The following is a 19,121-nucleotide window of genomic DNA, read 5'->3' as shown; positions in this document are numbered from 1 at the left end:
CAAAGGTCATCATTTCTCCTCAACACCCCATCTTTTCTTCATCTCGTAGATGACGAAGCATTGAGGATCCTTCATTGGAATTGTTACCACCACCATCTGATTCCCCTCCTCCTGATATATCACCTACCTCACCCTCTCTTCTCACCATTAGTCTTCACGCCTTCTCTGGAGGACTATATTCCTCCACTATTCGCGTGACTGGTTACATCAAGGGCCTTGCAGCTCAGATTCTCATTGATGGAGGTAGCACTCATAATTTTGTCATTCCGCGTGCTACTAGGAAACTTAAATTGGCCATTGAATCATCTACTAGATTTTCTGTTGTGGTTAGAAATGGGCATGCGTTGACGTGTCTTGGAATGATACATGATGTTCTTATTACTATTCAAGGTTTTTCTTTTTCCATTGACTTCTTTGTCAGTGATCTTCACGGGTTTGACCTTGTTTTGGGTGTGGTTTGGCTAGCCACACTAGGTCCTAGTACTACAGACTATGTCAAACGTCTCTTCGAGTTCAACATTTCTAGGCAATGCATTTGTTGGTTAGGTAACCCTGTTTCTTTCCCAACCCAAATCAATATGACAACCCTTCGTCATTTTACACAAACTGATGTCATTTCTTATCTCCTCCGGTTAGATCTCCACTCTACATCTACCACTACTTTACCTGGTTATCCTCAAGACTTATGCCTTCTCCTTCAATCCTATGATGATGTATTTAAATCCTCAAAGTCACTTCCACCCTCCAGACCTAGGGACCATCGTATTCCACTGCTTCCGGGTGCTAATCCAATTAATGTGCTTCCTTATCGATATCCATATTTTTAGAAGGCTGAAATTGAACGCCAAGTGCCTGAAATGCTTAAGTCCGATGTTATCCGTCCCAGTTCAAGTCCATATTTTTCCCTTTTCTATTAATTAGGAAGAAAGATGGGACTTGGCATTTTTGCATTGATTACCGGACCTTGAACTCCATTATAGTTAAAGATCGTTTTCCTATACCTACTGTTGATGAATTATTTGACGAGTTGCACAATGCTCGCTTCTTATATAAACTGGATTTATTAATAGGGTATCACCGAATTTGCCTCCATCCCACGGATATTGAAAATACTGCCTTCCGCACTCATGATGGGCATCATGAGTTCACTATTATTCCATTTGGGCTTTCGAATGCCCCCTCCACCTTCCAGTCCATAATGAACTCCATTTTCAAACCATTTCTTCTCCAATTTATCCTCATTTTTTTGATGATATTCTCATTTATAGCCAATAGTGGAAGGATCACCTAGCTCACCTTCGCTCTGTATTTAATAGTTTTTGTAGCAATGCTTTAGTGGTAAATCAATCAAAATGTCAATTTGGTTTGTCCTCCATTGCCTATTTGGGTCATATTTTATCTTCTGATCTCCTTCAAGTTGATCCAGAGAAAATTGCTGCTATCATATCTTGGCCCTATCCTTCATCAGTCAAAGATATACGTGGATTCCTTGGCCTAACGGGCTATTATTGATGTTTTGTCAAAGGATACGCTCAATTGTCTTCACCTTTCACGGACTTGTTGAAGAAAGATTCTTTCGTTTGGTCTGATTTGGCTTCTGCTGCTTTTTTAAAACTCAAGAAGGCCTTGAGCTCCATTCCTGTTTTATCATTGACTGACTTCTCCAAAGTCTTCACGGTGGAAGAAGATGCATCGAGTACATGGATTGATGCAGTGCGATCTCAAGAAGGCCATCCCATTGCCTTCTTGAGTCAGAAATTATCTTCAAGAATGCAGGCTGCCTCGATTTATAATAGAGAAATGTTTGCTATCACACAAGCTATTCAAAAGTGGCGGCAATACCTATTGTGACGCAAGTTTATTATAATCAAAGACCGACAACCTTTAAAGTCCCTCATTAGTCAAGTGATCCAAATACATGAACAACAACGTTGGCTCAGTAAACTAATCGGGTATGATTTTGAGATTCTTTACAGATCGGGAAGACTCAATTCAGCCGCTGATGCTCTTTCTTGAGTTCCTACATTGCATGCCCTCACCTTGGCTGTTACTGAATTGGCTTTAATTGACTGGCTGGGGGCCCTGAATAAAACAAATCCTGAGTTATTACCCTTGCAAAGGAAATGGGAGACTGGTCCAACTACTTTACCTCACTTTTCCTTTCAGGAGAATTTTTTTTCGTTTCGCAATCGACGGGTTGTCCCTCGAGATACTAAGCTACGCACATTACTGCTTGAGGAATTTCACTCCTCTAAAACTGGTGGACATGCAGGCATCTCTCATACTTTTCATCGCCTCTTTTCCAATTTTTATTTGGATACTATGCAGACAAATGTGAAATTTTTTATCATGACTTGTCAAAATCTGCCACCAAATGAAGGACTCAAATTTGAAACCTGCTGGACTGCTTTCCCTTTTGCTAATTCCAAAGGTTATCTTCGAAGATATTTCAATGGATTTCATTACTGGTTTGCCTCCTTCCCATGGTCGCACGGTTATTTTGGTCGTTGTGGATCGTTTTACAAATACGGCCATTTTATTGCCTTGCCCACAAACTTCGTCAGTCATAAAGTAGCAGAGGTATTTGTACGGGAGTTCATTTGACTCCATGGTTTTCTAGTCACTATTGTATCGGATAGGGACCCCTTATTTCTCACTGAATTCTGGCATGAACTCCACAAGTTTCAGGGGACACAATTTTGTTACAACCCATATTCACGTACGTTAGTTCATGTCGTAAGGTATTCAACGTAAATCTATAAAGAGATTATCTTTAAGATAAGAAGTTAATTCTATTGGTCTTAAACTATATAAGGGTGTATAAGGGTGGTTAATAAGTATTAGAAGTTAAACGAATCAAGTATGTTGTAACCTGTATTTTCGGGTAAACCTATAGGTGATTAATATACTCAAAAGGTCATATTTTAAGGTATTTGAATCTATAATATCCATATCATAAGTGTTGAAGTCAAACTTATGAAACAAAAGTCGACAAAAATTGTCGCAACTTAGGTTCATAATTTTACTTAAACTTTAGGTCAAATGTTACTAAGATTTTCTCCCAATTTTGCTTGTAATTATGGGGTGATATACCCACCAAATTGAAAATCTATGAGTCTAGTTTCCAACGTATTAAACTGTTCGTCGATACGATTTCGGAGTAGAGAGATATTCACGTTTTCGCGAGACTGCGCCAAGCAGCTCTCTATGGGGCCCACATAGGCAGACATATGGATATAAATAAAATTCCCCAACCTTGTTTTTAGTCATTCTTTTTCAGTATATTCAGATCTTAGAACCCTAAAAAATACTCTCTTAAGTTTCTCTCATGATCCAAGACCAAACAATACAAATCAAGCGTCGGAAATCACGTGGCGCTAGTAAGTTTTTTGTTCTTCTTGTTGTTGCTCATTTTTGTGTTGTTCCGACTCATGTGGGAGGTTTTTTAAATGTTTTATGTTCTATAAATATTCCCTCAAGTTTTTAATATCAACCCTAGGTGATTTCAAGTTTTCTAAAGTGATTCTAGTGCTGAAAAACCCTAATTGATTGCTACTTTCGCTTCCTTGTTCTTGTGGCAGCATTGGAGAGATATTTCATGGAAAATTAAGGTCAAATTGGAGTTGTTCTTTCTGTTTAAAAGTAAGGAACCTCTTACTCTACATGTATTTAAGATTATCCAAGTTGCGGCTAAGTCGTTGAAGCTAGAACTTGTGAAATATATATCGAAAGGCTTGGTAGTAGTGTTGTTGGTTGGTGGACTATTTTGGGAGGCTCAATATGATTATTATTGTTGTTGTTTGAGCTGTTTGGTGATTGTTTTGACTAGTGAGAAGTCATATAAATAGAGGAGGTGTTGTCCGCTTCCTCGTAAAATAGGTTATGGTCGATACATAATAGTTACCACGCCTAAACGATAACGATAGTCTCATTTTTCTTATTGTAGACTAAGGAGTCGTGAAATTTGCATAGCTTGAGGTTGGGCAGTATATACAAGGTATGTGTGGGCTATCCCTTTCCTTCTTTTGCAAGATTCCGATTGTACATAATGTAATGAACGCGCTTCTAAAGATACTCTACTCTTAGGAGCTAACAGTACTTACATTGTTTCCCTTCTTATGGAGCGATTGATGTTGATGTTGCTTCTATTATTCTTTTGTTATCAATGTTGTTGGTACTTCCTTATTCTTATAAGATTCATGATGAAGAGTTAGTCCTAATAACGTGTAGAGAAGAGTACCTTACGTCATTCCGAAAGGTTCAGAATATTATTCCAACGAGTCCAGCATGCATCATATATATGTATCTATTTTACTCTACCGAGCCGTGCTATAGACGGCCAGGTACATCACCTATTATGCAACCACTGATCAGTTAGGTTTTATCGAGGTCCACGTGGCCGGGTACGATTCTACCGAGCCTTATTATGGCCGGGTACATTTTTATCGAGCCTATTACGGCCGAGTATGATATGATGATGATGATCCCACAGAGGCGTATGTTTTAAAAGTTTATGTATATATACATATGTATCATGCATTTCATGTCAGTAGCCCTTAGAGGTACCCAGATGTTACAGGTTGTATATTCTCTATCCCTGCACGCATTACTGTTCGTACTTATGGTTCCCTGCCTTACATACTAGGTACTTTATTCATACTGACGTCCTTTTTATTTGTGGACGCTGCATGTCACACTGCAGGTCCTGATAGATGGGTAGACGCAACTCCCCCACCATAGTAGGCTGCCCAGTTCAGCGGTTATTGGCGCGGTCCCTTCTCCGAACTTGTTGTGGTCTTGATATGCATTTTTGTTATAGACATCATAGTTATGTCGGGGTCCTACTCTGGCAATGTTGCAGCACTTATATTTTTTTAGAGGCTCATAGACAGGTATCAACTCATGTATAGTTTGGTATGCCTTGTCAGCTGATTTTTGTTGTATAGTCTTTCATGGCAGCATGGTAGCTCGTACCTTATATATAGTTTCTTGGTTGTTTGGTCATCCCATGTTATGTATGTTCATGATATTATCTTTCATTGTTGGTTGTTCATGATCCATGTCTACCATTTTTATTGATCTCGCCGGCCCTTAAAGATAATAAGGAAGGTTAGATAAAATGTACATTGGTGCTCGGTAAATATGGCCCGGGTGCTAGTCATGACCCGCCAGTTTAAGTCGTGACAAACTTGGTATTAGAGCAAGTCTGTCCTAGGGGTTGTCTATGAGCCGTGTCTAGTAGACTCTTTATTATGGATGTGTAGCGCGCCACATTTATAATCAGGAAGCTACATGACATCTAGGGTTATTACCTTCTTCTTGAATCTAGATCGTGTGTAGAGTTGAGTCATAAGTGTTCGTCTCTAATATTCACCTTGTTTTCTTTCAGCGATGCCTTTGACTAGGAAATAAGCGATTAGTAGACGGCTTGATATAACTGCAGGAGAGGGTACCAGAACAGGCCAAAGTGAGGCTCAGAGTGAGATACCGTCTCATACCTCATCTACTCCGTCTCCTCCAGAGGATATTAAGAGGCACCCAGCACCACCAGTTCCTCCGTTTGGCACTATAGACCAGGATATGCAGAGTGTGGTGCAGTTTTTGACTAGCTTCATAGCTGCTCAGGCTCAGAGGTAGAATACCGGTGCTATTGATAAATCAGTTAGTACAAGAGTTCGTGATTTTATTAATCTAGACCCTCCAGTGTTTACCGAAACAGACCCCAAGGAGGACCCGCAGACTTTTATTAATCAAGTTCATCGTACACTGAGAGTTATACATGCTAGTGATATGGAGGAAGTAGAGTTGGCTTCTTATCAATTACGGGATTTAGCAATTTTCTGGTATGATAGTTAGGAGCGATCCAGGGATCCGAACGCTCCTCCAGCTGTGTGGAAGGAATTTTCTGAAGTCTTTCTTCGTCACTAATTGCTAGTTGAGATACGACGAGCTAGAGCTGAGTTCTTGAACCTTTGACAAGGTAATATGAGTTTGCGAGACTATAGTATGCAGTTTGATTCTTTAGCAAGGTATGCTCCCTATATAGTGGCTGATATGAGCGATAGGGTGCATCTGTTCGTGAACGAATTGGGACCACATCTGATAAATGAGTGCACGACAGCCTCCTTGGTGGAGGCATGGACATTTCCCGTATTCAGGCTTATGCCCAGAACCTAGAGGATCGTAAGCACCAGAAAAGGGCAGATAGGGAGCAGAATAGGGGCCAACATAAGAGGGCGAGATTTGTAGGGTATTCTGATGACTTCAGAGGCGTGTCAGGCCCCAGTCTTTGAGGAGTTTGGTGCCACCTGTAGCTAGTGCTCCTCCACAGTTTTAAAGGCCTCGATATGATCGAGTTACCTCTTCTGGTTTAGGTCAGAGTTCACGGGCATCAGGCTCACAATATCACAGGGATTCTAGTTAGACGAAACCGCAATACCACGTTGTGATCAGTGCGGCAAGGCCCACTTTAGACTGTGTCGTCGAGGTTCTGATGCGTGATATTCTTGCGGATTGCCTGGCCATATGATGCGGGATTATCCTAACAGAGGAGGTGGTGGTATGGATCAGCCAACTGGATCTGTATCTGGTTTTTCCTCATCAGTTCGACCTCCAGCATGGGGTTTTCAGTAGTCGACAAGTCGGGGCAGAGGTAGAGGTGCAGTGTCGAATTTGAGTGGTGCTCAAAATCGAACCTATGCTCTAGTAGGTCGACAGGACCTCGAGTCATCTCCGAATGTTGTTACAGGTATATTGTCTGTATTTTCTTACGATGTATATGCGTTGATTGATCCGAGATCTATATTATCATATATTACACCCTTTCTAGCTAATAAGCTTGGCATTGAACCTGAATTGATAAGTAAACCACTTGTGGTATCTACTCCGATAGGAGATTCTATGATTGCTAGAAGGGTATATAGAGGTTGCACAGTGATGATTTGTAGTCATCAAACCTCGGCAAATTTATTTGAGTTAGAAATGGTTGATTTCAATGTGATAATGGGAATGGACTGGTTGGCCTCATGCTATGCAAATGTTGACTATCGTATGAAGATGGTTAGGTTTCAGTTTCCTGGTGAACCCGTCATTGAATGGAAGGGGAACATTGCTACGCTGAAAGGTAGGTTTATTTCCTATTTTAAGGCAAGGAAGATGATCTCAAAAGGTTACATTTATCATCTCGTTCGCGTTAGGGAGGCGGAGGCAAAGCTGCCTACTCTACAATCAATCCCTGTGGTTAGTGAATTTCCAGATGTTTTCCCAGATGAACTCCCAAGCCTTTCTCCTGAAAGGGAGATTGATTTTAGCATTGATGTGTTGCCTGACACTCAACCCATATCTATTCCTCTATACAGGATGGCCCCGGCAGAGTTTCAACAGTTGAAGGCGCAGTTGAAGGACTTGCTGGGTAAGGGCTTCATTAGGCCTAGCACTTCACCTTAGAGTGCGCCAATTTTGTTCGTGCGGAAGAAATATGGGTCGTTAAGGATGTGTATCGACTATCGACAATTGAATAAGTTCACTATAAAGAACAAGTATCCACTTCCAAGGATTAACGACCTGTTTGACCAACTCCAGGGTGCCAAGTATTTCTCCAAGATTGACTTATGTTCAGGGTATCATCAGGTGAGGGTAAGGAGAAAGACATTCCAAATACGGCCTTCCGGACAAGATATGAGCACTTTGAGTTCTTGGTGATGTCGTTCGGGCTAACAAATGCCCCAGCTGTTTTTATGGATCTCATGAATACTGTATTCAGGCCCTATCTTGATGTGTTCATGATCGTATTCATTGATGACATTCTTGTGTATTCTTGTTCGGAGGCAGAACATGCGGGCCATTTGCGCATAGTATACAGACGCTTCAGGATCGTAAGTTGCATGCTAAGCTCTCCAAATGTGAATTCTGGCTGAACTCAGTGGCATTCCTTGGCCATGTGATATCTGATGAGGGTATTAGTGTCGACACTCAGAAGATTGATACAGTAAAGAATTGGCCGAGACCTACAACACCATCAGAAGTCCGCAGCTTCCTGGGGCTAGCAGGATATTATAGGCGATTTGTAGAAGGGTTTTCCTCTATATCAGCACCATTGACTAAGTTAACACAGAAAGCTACTAAGTTCCAGTGGTCTGACGCTTGTGAACGAAGTTTTTAGGAGCTAAAGAATCGATTGACATCCACGCCAGTGCTCACCCTCCCAAAAGGAACAGAAGGTTATGTGGTATATTGTGATGCCTCAGGTATAGGTTTGCGGTGCGTATTGATGCAACATGGGAAGATAATTGCTTATGCATCAAGAAAATTGAAGAAACATGAAAAGAATTACCCGACCCATAATTTGGAATTGGCTGCAGTAATATATGCTTTGAAGATATGGTGGAACTACTAATACGGTGTCCATGTTGACATCTACACAGATCACAAGAGTTTACAATGTATCTTCAAGCAGAAGGAGTTGAATTTGAGGCAGCGTAGGTAGATTGAATTACTAAAAGGTTACGATGTCGAGATATTGTACCATCCCGGTAAAGCCAATATTGTGATAGACGCTCTCAGTCGTAAGTCAATGGGAAGCTTAGTACACATTGAGGCAGGTAGACAGGGGTTGACTAAAGAGCTTCATCAACTAGCCAATATGATAATCGGATTGTTAGACTCTGATGACTGAGGTGTTACTGTACAGAATATAGCTTAATCATCTTTGGTAGCCAAGGTAAAAGCACAGCAATATGAAGATCCTATCTTAGTATGATTGAGAGAGAGCATTCAGCAGTGTAAAATTACGGCTAATGAGATTTATCAATCCCGATATTCCATCCATCCCGGCTCGACAAAGATGTATCATGATGTCAAGGAGCAGTATTGGTGGGATAACATGAAGAAGTATATTGCATAATTTGTAGCCCAGTGTCCTAATTGTCAATAAGTAAAGATCGAACACCAGAAACCTGGTGGATTGATCCAAAATATAGAGATTCCGACCTGAAAATGGGAGGTGATTAATATGGACTTCATTATTGGATTACCTCGCTCTTATAATAAGTTTGACACCATCTGGGTGATAGTTTATCGACTTACAAAATGTGCCCATTTTCTGCCAGTTAAGACAACTTACACGGCTGAAGATTATGCGAAGTTGTATATCAAGGATATTGTTAGGATTTATGGTGTGCCGATATCTATTATATCAGACTGAGGAGCTCAATTTACGGCTAAATTTTGGAGGTCTTTTCAAAAGGGTTTAGGCACATAAGTGAATCTCAGCATTGCATTCCATTTGCAGACTGACGGACAGGCTGAACGTACCATTCAGATACTTGAAGATATGCTACGAGCATGTGTTCTATATTTCAAGGGGAATTGGATGACCATCTACCACTCATGGAATTTTCCTACAATAATAGCTACAATTCCAGTATTAAAATGGCTCCGTACGAGGCACTTTACGGGAGAAGATATAGATCACTAGTTGGATGGTTTGAAGTCTGTGAAATAGAATTATATGGGCTAGATTTGATTCACCTAGCCATTGAGAATGTGAAAGTTATACAAGAACGATTGAGGATGGCACAAAGCAGGCAAAAGTCTTATTCCGATGTCCGACGTCGTGATCTGGAGTTTAAGGTTGGTGATTGGGTTTTAGAGAATCTCACCGGTGAAGGGTGTTATGCATTTCGGGATAAAGGTAAGCTGAGTCCGTGGTATATCGGGCCATATAAAATTCTTCGACGAATTGGACAGGTTGCTTATGAGTTAGAATTGCCATCCGAATTGGAATTTGTCCACCCGATATTCCATGTATCTATGTTGAGGAAATGTATTGGAGACCCTTCTCGAGTCGTCCCTATCAAAGATGTACAAGTTACAGAGGATCTATCATATGAAGAAGTGCTAGTGGCTATATTAGATCGACAAGTCCGCAAGCTGAGAACAAAAGATGTTGCTTCCGTCAAAGTATAGTGGAGGAACAAGAATATAGAAGAAATGACATGGGAAGCAGAAGAGGAGATGAAGTCTATATACCCTTACCTATTCCAGAATGAAGATAACAAGGATGCCAGGGGAACGCAGGACGCATTAGAATGTGAAACAACTCTATGAGGTAAGCAATAGCTTGAGAATACTCTTCCTTAATACAAAATGGTGATATGCAGATAATGTACATATCCATAATGCTTTGTATAGCCTTGTGAGGCAATACGTTGGCTTTGACTTCTTGCATGTTTGTCTAGTGTCCATATTATAGGGGAAATTCGGCCGGAAATTTCCGTTGGAATCCCCGATGATTTAGACTCCCAATAAACTTTTACATTTGAGGACGAATGTTTTTTAAGGGGGGAGGGTGTTACAACTCATATTCACATACGTTAGTTCATTACATAAGATAGTCGACGTAAATCCATGAAGAGATTATATTTAAGATGATAAGAAGTTAATCCTATTGGTCTTAAATTATACAAAGGTGGTTAACAAGTATTAGAAGTTAAACGAATTAAGGATATTGTAACCTGTATTTTCAAGTAAACCTAGAGGTTCTTAATATACTCAAAAGGTCGTGTTTTAAGGTATTTGAATCTATAATATCCGTATCATAAGTCTTGAAGTCAAACGAGTTATGAAACAAAAGTCGACAAAAGTTGTCGCAACTTAGGTTCATAATTTTACTTAAACTTTAGGTCAAATGTTATTAAGATTTTATCCCAATTTACTTGGAATTATGGGGTGATCTACCCACAAAATTGAATATATATGAGTCTAGTTTCCAACACATTAAACAGTTCATCAAGACGATATCGGGGTAGAGCGATATTCGCATTTTCCTGAGACTGCGCCAAACAGCTCTCTATGGGGCCCACATAGGCAGTTTAAGACATATGGATATAAATGAGATGCCTCAACCCTAATTTTTAGTCATTCATTTTCAGTATATTCAGACCTTATAACCCTAAAAAACTCTCTCAAGTTTCTCTCATGATACAAGACCAAACAAAGGGCAAACAACACAAATCAAGCGTCGGAAATCCCGTGGCTCTAGTAAGTTTCTTGTTCTTCTTGTTGTTGCTCATTTTTATGTTGTTCCAGCTCGTGTGGGAGGTTGTTTTTAATGGTTTTTGTTCTGTAAATACTCCCTCAAATTTTTAATATCAACCCTAGGTGATTTTAAGTCTTCTAAAGTGATTCTAGTGCCGAAAAACCCTAATTGATTGCTAGTTTCGCTTCCTTGTTCTTGTGGCAGCATTTGAGGGATATTTTGTGGAAAATTAAGGTCAAATTGGATTTGTTCTTTCTGTTTAAAGGTAAGGAACCTCTTACTCTATATGTATTTAAAATTATCCAAGTTGCGGCTAAGTCGTTGAAGCTAGAATTTGTGAAATATATATCGAAAGGCTTGGTAGTAGTGTCGTTGGTTGGTGGATATAAATAGGAGAGGTGTTGTCCTTTTCCTCGTAAAATGGGTTGTGGTCGATACATAATAGTTACGACGCCTAAACGATAACGATAATGTCATTTCTCTTATTGTAGACTAAGGAGTCGTGAAATTTGCATAGCTTGAGGTTGGACAGTATATACAAGGTATGTGAGGCTATCTCTTTCGTTCTTTTGCACGACTCCGATTGTACATAATGTAATGAATGAGCTTCCAAAGATACTTTCCTCTTAGAAGCTAGCAGTACTTACATTGTTTCCCTTCTTATGGAGCGATTGATGTTGATGTTGCTTCTTGATCACGCCCAACTCAAGTCCTAAAAAGGATAAGCGGTCGTTGCAAATATAATCCGGTCTAAAAGTCCGGAGTCGAATCCCACAGAGAACTAAGACTTAGCTATATCTGTTTAATATCACTAAAAAGACAAGTTTGAACAATTTTCTAAATTATAAAGATTGAGATTTATATTTTTAACTAGTTAACTAGCAAATACTAGAAAACGGTAAAATTATCAACTAACGAGACAAAGGGTTGGAGACTAAATTAAAGAGGTCTAGAGTTATGATTTTTCCAATTGTCAGAATCCTTCTAGCTATGTTCCCTACAATTTCATCAATGTATTCTCTACTGATCGTGAGTATTTTAGGTGCCGTAATTCTCTCTCGAGCAACTACAATAATTTACTAGACTTATTCTCTCGAACTATGCTAGTTGATTTTATCTAACCGCTCATTATGACCACGTCAAGGCTTTGGTATTTCTAAACCTGCCTTTAAACCCGCCGTATTGATTTCTCACATACGTTAGGAGTGACATTGTTCAACAACTACCTAACTATGTACTCTCTCTCAAGCACTACACACTAAATAGGCATAGTCAATTGATGGCCATTCAATCAACAACAACAAACACGAAGTTGAACAAGTAGAGAAATCCAACGACTCAATTATATAAAATCATAACAAGAATTTATCGTACAAAAGGTTCTATCAAAACCCTAGATAACAAATTAGCTATTCATAATAGTATGTAAAACTACAATACTAAAAATCATAATCAACAATGAAAAATAGGAAGAGAAAGGAAAAACTCGTAGAAGAATTCTCCGCCTTGCTCCTATTGTGTCTCTGCCTCCTTAGGTCGAATCTGTGTCAAATATTGGTCTCTTCCCCTCAAAATAACATTTTTTCATGTGTATATACCAAGTAGGGTCAGGCCCAAACTATTATACCTTCTCCTACGCGAAAAGGGACAAGTTTTTCACGTCTGGATGGCCGCGGCCGTGGTCAACCGCAGTACGGACGCGGTATTTGGCAAGTGTACTGCCTCAGCCCGCCTCAGGTCCGCGGTCGCAGTTTCGACCGCGTTTTTCACCCTGTTCCGTTTAGAATTTGGAAAAATGTAAAACATGAAAATTGTATCCCTTTGAGTTAGATTTCCAACTATATATTGTGGAGCCCAAATGGAGTTCTCATCGAAAAGTTATGTGTATTTTACTAGACAGTACGCAATATGCCTACTCTATTCTTCGTTTTGTTGCTCTATCATCTGTTGATCCCCGAATATGATCCCGACTTAATTCCTTGGGCTTTTACTCAGACTTCAAAGCTCAAAATCACTTGAACTCATTCCATAACATTTACATAGCTCAGAATCAATCCTACAAGGCATAAAACACACAATTAGTGCAAGACACTAGCGACTAAAGCTCAAACTCAATTAAAGTACAGTAAATTTGAGTGTAATAAGCGACTAAAATACGCAATTATGGCCTATCATCAACACTCCCATACTTAAACCATTGCTCGTCCTTGAGCAATCAAACTGCACTTTTTTTATAGACACGACCTTTTTAAACAACTCTCCTAACTCATCACACCAAGAGTATTTAAAATAGACTAAGCACAAAAGCGTAACATCTTCACCTCAAGATTTGACTCACAAGTACCACGCATTATTCACAACTCACCCACTTACTCTAACATTGAGGTCACTGATTACATTTCCTTCATGAATCAAGTGCCCTCACACAGCAAAAGAGAGTAGTTCCACACAATAAAATTTAAGAACACTTAGGAACTCAAGATAGAAAGAATTCACTCATTCTCAGAAATAACATTCATATGCCATAAAAGATGCACCATAAGGTTGCCTGTAGTGTACTACTCCACTAATCGAGCTCATTCAATCTAGGATCAATTAGGACTTTATTTGGTTGTAATGTAGGCTACGGGACAAATAGGATACATTTAGATATAAGAGTGACTACATCCCCCTAAGCACTTTAATACATATATTTTAACATTCAAACCTCATACTTATGTCAAACTAAAACTCCACTTTCACATCAATGTATATTACCCCATTCTTCTTTAAGCACACTTACATCAAGAGCCATCACTTATCAAGGAATTATTTTTTCACAGCAATCCAACTAATTTTTTTTTCAATTCAAGTGGCTCTTACTATTTCAAAACAGTACACCTTTCTCCTTATTTAATTAGTTCCACTTAAAAGCCAAACCAACCACCCCACACTTTAACCTTTACAAAGTTCATAAACAATTCAAGTGCTCATGAGAGGTTACAATGGTTCAAATAGATGGTTAATTCAAACAAATGGGTAAGGCTTGTAATGTGGTTGCCAAAGAAATAAGATTACATGCTCAAAGGGGTTAACTACGATACATAACAATTAGGTGGGTAAAATATACATATCTGGCTCAACAAAGAAACGCCTATATCACTTCCAAGACTGAACAAAACTACTATTTCGCTTTGCAAACACACAAGGCAAGTTCTAGGAATCAAATGCATTGCACAGAATATAACAAATCCTTACACACACATGGCACATAACTCACTCAGGATTGGTTTCATCAAGACACTCTAGTCAAAGCAGTTAAGCAAAGTTAAGATCATAAAATTTATGGTACTTATACAAGAGTCAAAAACTGAGCATAAGCGTCACAACCAAAGTATTCACAATTCTCAAGGCATAACAAAGTCAAGAGATATTGCTTCAATTCAAAACACAACACAATGGCTCCTATTCCTAAAAAAAACTAACTACACCAGGTTCAAATAAAACCCTTGGAAAAGAACCGCGGCACAAAGAAAAACCAAGGGGGAATTGCTACACTACCTAACAAAAGAAACTCTTTTTATTTTATTTTTTCTTTAGACTTAAATCCCTCAAGAAAATTGTCTAATAGATCCATCGTCGGGAAAATCCAATCTTTTCTATTTAAAAAAATAAAAAAAAATATTCAATTAAACTAACACAACTAAAATAGCATAAAAAGTCACTCAAACAATCTCCTCACCCCATACTTAAAATTGTGCATTGTCCCCAATGCACACCATAACTAATAAAAGAGTAAAAGAGACTCCCTGGTAGGCCAAAGGCCAAAGCACTAACAGCTTATAGGGTACTCAGACTTCTCCCAAGCTTAGTCCTTCGTGCGGGTACCTTACACTTAGTTCCAACCATTTGGTTTGCTATTGCATCCTTCCAATACATTTGCTTTCCATGCTCCTAGAAAATAAAAAATTGACAATACAAAAATAATACAATTAAATAAAATAAAATAAAATAAAATAAAGCAATAAAGCTGGGTTGCCTCCCAACAAGGGCTTGATTTAACATCGCAGCACGACGCGTATCACTTTTTGCCTCCACCTCGAGCTTATGAATTGAACCCCCAATTTGGCATCAAGTTTTTGACTATGCTCCAGGGGTGGAGGAACAAATATAATTGGCCCAAGCAACCATTGTAATATTCTACACTTCTTGGATTTTAGATGAGGTATGTAGTCCTGTCTTTCTAGCAAGAAAAACTCCAGAATGTAGGCACCTTGTTCCTCATTCCTTGACTCCTCAATCGGCTCGGATGACTCTATTTCCATATCATCATCCAAACCCAATGTGGAAAAATATTTGGAGTGAGGACCAATGCACTCAAACACATGAACTTCAGGACTTTCAACATCCTCAACATCAATGATACTAGAATCAACAAAATTTATATCCTCAAAGTCCTTGGCTGGCTCTAGTCCCACTTCTTCAACATTGACATCCTCAAATTGTAGTTGGCTAGGTTGTTGATGTTCTACTCTAACCTCCCCAATTAACACCTCAAATTCATGCTCTTCTTGTCTACTATCCTCAATATTGGTTTGTTGAGCATTACAAGCTCCAACCACTTGACTCAATTGAGCCTCCAAGTTGCGAATAGTTGCCTCTTGCCTTCTATCTGCAATTGTTTTTCATTATTTTATTTCAGAAGGCACTTTAACATATCCTTGATCTCCTTCAGGTCTGCATCCCCAGATTATTTGTTCATGTTAACTTCACAAGAAAAGGTAGAACTATCATAGTTAGGGGTTGGGGGAAGATAAGAAATATAAGCACAACCATAAAAGTGACCATTTTTACCACCACACACATCACACACATTCCACAAATAAGATTGAGTTGGTGCACATAACTCACTCTCAGGAACGTTTTGAAAATTTTGTCACGGGTGGTTCCTTCACAATATGTATGGAGATCAATAGTAGAATTATCTACACCTAAATTCCCATAATTCCAAGATGTCATGTTTATCAAATCAACAATTATAAAAAAATACAAAACAAAACAAAACAAAATGAAAGTTCAAACTTGAACCCTAGCAATATATATAGCTACAACTACACCGTGAGTTCCCCGGCAACGACGCCAAAATTTGATCACGCCCAACTCTAGTCCTAAAAAGGATAAGCGGTCGCTACAAATATAATCCGGTCTAAAAGTCCGGAGTCGAATCCTACAGAGAACTAAGACTTAGCTATATCTGTTTAATATCACTAAAAGACAAGTTTGAACAATTTTCTAAATTATAAAGATTGAGATTTATATTTTTAACTAATTAACTAGCAAATACTAGAAAACGGTAAAATTATCAACTAACAAGACAAATGGTTGGAGACTAAATTAAGGAGGTCTAGAGTTATGATTTTTCCAATTGTCAGAATCCTTCTAGCTATGTTCCCTACAATTTCGCCAATGTATTTTCTACTGATCGTGAGCACTTTAGGTGCCGTAATTCTCTCTCGAGCAACTACAACAATTTACTAGACATATTCTCTCAAACTATGCTAGTTGGTTTTATCTAACCGCTCATTATGACCACGTCAAGGCTTTGGTATTTCTAAACCTGCCTTTAAACCTGCCGTATTGATTTCTCACATACGTTAGGAGTGACGTATGTTCAACAACTACCTAAATATGTAGTTGTTCTCTCGAGCACTACACATTAAATATGCACAGTCAATTGATGACCATTCAATCAACAACAACAAACACGTAGTTGAACAAGTAGAGAAATCCAACGACTCAATTATATAAAATCATAACAAGAATTTATCCTACAAAAAGTTCTATCAAAACCCTAGATAACAAATTAGCTATTCATAATAGTATGTAAAACTACAATATTAAAAATTATAATCAACAATGAAAAAATAGGAAGAGGAAGGAAAAACTCGTAGAAGAATTCTCCGCCTTGCTCCTATTGTGTCTTTGCCTCCTTAGGTCAAATCTGTGTCAAATATTGGTCTCTTCCCCTCAAAATAATGATTTTCCATGTTTATATACCAATTAGGGTCGGGCACAAACTATTATACCTTCTCCTATGCGAAAAAGGATAAGTTTTTCACGTCTGGATGGCCGCGGCCGCGGTTAACCGCGGTACGGACGCGGTATTTGGCAAGTGTACTGCCTCAGCCCGCCTCAGGTCTGCGGTCGCGGTTTCGTCTGCGTTTTTCACCCTGTTCCGTTTGGAATTTGGAAAAAAGTAAAACATGAAAGTTGTAGCCTTTTTGTGTTAGCTTTTCAACTATGTATTGTGAATCTCGAATGGAGTTCTGAGCAAAAGGTTATGTGCATTTTACTAGACAGTGCACAATATGCCTACTCGATTCTTCATTTTATTGCTCTATCATCTGTTGATCCCCGAATACGATCCCGACTTAATTCCTTGGGCTTTTACTTAGACTTCAAAGCTCCAAATCATTTGAATTCATTCTATAACATCTATATAGCTCGGAATCACTCCTACAAGGCGTAAAACACACAATTAGTGCAAGACACTAGTGATTAAATCTCAAACTCAATTAAAGTGCATTTAACTTGAGTGTAATAAGCGACTAAAATACGCAGTTATGGTCTATCATCACTTCTATTATTCTTATGTTATGAATGTTGTTGGTACTTTCTTATTCTTATAAGATTCATGATGAAGAGTTAGCCCTAATAACGTGTACAGAGGATACCGACCTTACGTCATTCCGAAAGGTTCAGAATATTATTCTAATGACTCGAGCATGCATTATATATATGTATATATTTTACTCTACCGAGTCGTGTTATAGATGACCGGGTACGAAACCTATTGTGCAACCATTGATCAGTTGGGTTTTACCGAGCTCCACGCGGCCGGGTACGATTCTATCGAGCCTTATGATGGTCGGGTACGTTTTTACTAAGCCTATTAAGACCGAGTATGATATGACGATGATGATGCCCACAGAGGCGTATGTTTTAAAAGTTTATATATATACACATATGTATCATGCATTTCATATCAGTAGCCCTCAGAGGTACCCATATGTTACAGGTTGTATATTCTCTATCCATGCTTACATTATTATTCATACTTATGGTTCCCTTCCTTATATACTCGGTACTTTATTCGTACTGATGCCCATTTTATTTTTGGATGCTGCATGTCGTGTTGCAGGTCCTGATAGACGGGTAGATGCAGCTCCCCCACTACAGTATGCTGCCCAATTCAGTGATTATTGGCGAGATCCCTTCTCCGGACTTGTCGTGGTCTTGGTATGCATTTTTGTTATAGACATCATGGGTATGTCGGGGCCTTATTCTGGTAATGTTACAACACTTATGTTCCTTTAGAGGCTCATAGATAGGTATCGACTCATGTATAGTTTGGTATGCCTTGTCAGCTGATTTTTGTTGTATAGTCTTTCATGGCAACACAGTAGCTCGTACCTTATATATAGTTTCTTGACTTTCTGGTCATCCCATGTTATGTATGTCCATGCCATTATCTTTCATTGTTGGTTGTTCATGATCCATGTCTACCATTTATATTTATCTCATCGGCCCTTAAAGATAATAAGGAAGAATAGATAAAATGTACGTTGGTGCTCGACAAATATGGCCCGGGTGCTAGTCATGACCCTCCATTTTGGGTCATGACAAATTATCTGTAAATTTTGCTTATCACCCACAATCAAATGGTCAAACCGAGGCTCTTAACAAATATCTCGAGATGTACCTCGTTGCTTCGCCGTTGATACACCAACTGCTTGGTTTTCTTTGTTACCATGGGCAAAATTCTGGTATAACACATCCTATCACCATAATTTTAAAGTAACTCCTTTTGAGGTAGTATATGGCCATCTTCCACCAACTGTTTCACGCTATGTCAAAGATTATTTAACTAATCCAATTGTGGCTACTTCTCTTCGCCAACGTGATGAGGTTTTGGCTATATTAAAGGCAAACTTAATCCAGGCACAAGAGCATATGAAGGTTTATGCGGATAAAGGTCATCGAGAGGTTGTGTTTGAAGTGGGTGATTATGTTTATGTTCGTCTACGTCCCTATTGTATTGGGA

Source organism: Nicotiana sylvestris, chromosome 2 (genome assembly GCF_000393655.2).
Source record: "Nicotiana sylvestris chromosome 2, ASM39365v2, whole genome shotgun sequence".
NCBI classification, from domain to species: Eukaryota; Viridiplantae; Streptophyta; class Magnoliopsida; order Solanales; family Solanaceae; genus Nicotiana; species Nicotiana sylvestris.
Note: the sequence above shows the minus strand (reverse complement) of the source record.